The sequence below is a fragment of the Eriocheir sinensis genome, unplaced genomic scaffold (genome assembly GCF_024679095.1).
Source record: "Eriocheir sinensis breed Jianghai 21 unplaced genomic scaffold, ASM2467909v1 Scaffold379, whole genome shotgun sequence".
Lineage (NCBI taxonomy): Eukaryota > Metazoa > Arthropoda > Malacostraca > Decapoda > Varunidae > Eriocheir > Eriocheir sinensis.
Window position 1 is genome coordinate 153,294 of NW_026111697.1, and position 1,968 is coordinate 155,261.

Below are 1,968 nucleotides of genomic sequence, written 5' to 3' on the forward strand. Positions count from 1 at the left end.
GATAGTTTATTGTTGCAGGTAAACAACAAGCTGAGTGCGAGCCGAAGGGGGCAGCTGATGGAGACGTGGTGGAGGTGGGCTGGTGGCAGCCTGACGCGGGCCGTGCTGGAGCAGGGCGCGGCGGTCACGGCGGTGGAGAAGGACACCAGGTTTCTGCCAGCCCTGCACGCTACTGAACAACAAGAAGAGTGGTGGGCGGCCCGCTGCTCGCCAGGCCAGTGACTCAGGCGTGAACACTAGCGTGGTGAGTAAGCTGTGGTGAGTGGTGGCGGGACGCTGCAGCCTGCACCCCAGGCCAGTGTGCCGGTGACTCAAGGCGTGAACACTAGCGTGTTGAGTAAGCTGGTGGTGAGTGGTGGGCTGGACGCTGCAGCCTGCACCCCAGGCCAGTGTGTGCTGGTGAGTCAAGGCATGAACACGGCGGCCACACGGCGCGGTGACTGAGTAAGCTGAGCTCCACCCCGAGTGTGTGGCCTGCCATGCTCCGCCTGCCGTAGCTGCCCTCGGCGGGGGAGCTGCTGCGGCTGTACCGGCTGCGGGCCCTCAAGAGGCTGAGCCAGAACTTCCTGCTGGACCCCAGGCTGTGCAGCAAGCTGGTGCGCGCCGCGGGGCAGCTGCATGGCGCGCACGTGGTGGAGGTGGGCCCTGGCCCTGGCAACCTGACGCGGGCCGTGCTGGAGCAGGGCGCGGCGCGCGTCACGGCGGTGGAGAAGGACACCAGGTTTCTGCCGGCCCTGCAGGCGCTGCAGGAGGTATCCGGGGGAGCCCTGGAGGTGTGTCTGGGAGACGCCAGGACCTTCAATATGGAGCGCGTCTTCCCGGCCTGTGACAACCCCTGGGAGGGCCGGCCGCCCAACACACACATCATCGGCAACCTGCCGTTCAGCGTGGCCACGCCCCTCACTGTGCGCTGGCTGGAGGACATTAGCCTGCGCAGGAACGCCTGGGCGGCCGGCCGCACACGCCTCACGCTGACCTATCAGCTAGAGGTGGCCCAGCGCATGGCAGCCCTGCCCGGCCATGCCCAGCGGTGTCGCCTGTCCCTCATGTGCCAGAACTGGTGCCACATCAAGCACTGCTTCACCATCCCTGGCCGCGCCTTTGTGCCTCCGCCGGACGTCAGCGTGGGGGTGGTGCACTTCACCCCTCGTGCGGCTCCCCCCGTGCCCCTCCCCTTCCCCCTGGTGGAGAAGGTGGCACGTTGCCTCTTCGCCTTCCGCCAGAAGTACTGCAGTCGGGGTGCTGGCACACTCTTCCCCACCAGGGTGAGGGACAGCCTGGCGGACAAACTCTTCAAGGTGGCCAACGTGGACCCCCTGCTGCGGCCGTTCCAGCTCACCATGGCGGAGTTTAGCCCCCTCTGCCACACCTACCATGCCATCCTGGACAGGCACCCAACCCTGGCCAAGTACAACCACCGCGACCCGGCCACTGAGGTCGACGAGGACTGGGATGACATCATACCTCCTCCGCCTCCTGCTGCTGCTGCTGCGGCCACTGTTTCTTCCTCTCCCTGAGCCATCTTCCTTGTAGCTGTCAGAGGATGTCGGCCTTTGTCTGGTCCCTCATCCTTGGCTCTTCCTAAACACCACATGAAGTGTTATGCAGTTGTGTATAGCCTTAGAATTATATTCTTTGTTATTTATTGAAAGCTATCATTGCCCTCTGAATCATCCATACTCTTCTATAGAGTGATACACATTTACAGGAGTATTTTATTCACAATCAATTATTTGATTTTATACCTAAACACTTATATCAGTTATGCTTACTGAAGTCCGTTCCACCAGACCTGGTGGGCCTAAGCCCAGGGTGGACTCAGACTTGGCATCATTGCTTGGGTGACTGTACGCGCTCAGTGGCCAATTATTAACTTGTTCCAACGAGTATAAAATTGACTTTGGATTCCTACCAAAACCCTTTTTGAGCAGTAAGGTAACAGATTGCAGCAATAAAAACTATTGCAAT

The 1,968-nt window shown here is 60.4% G+C and overlaps 1 pseudogene; it reads left to right on the plus strand.

The window, feature by feature from the left end:
- Nucleotides 1-337: 337 nt before the first annotated feature.
- LOC126991991 (dimethyladenosine transferase 1, mitochondrial-like) lies at nt 338-1,631 on the plus strand (annotated as a pseudogene).
- The last annotated feature ends 337 nt before the right edge of the window (nt 1,632-1,968 follow it).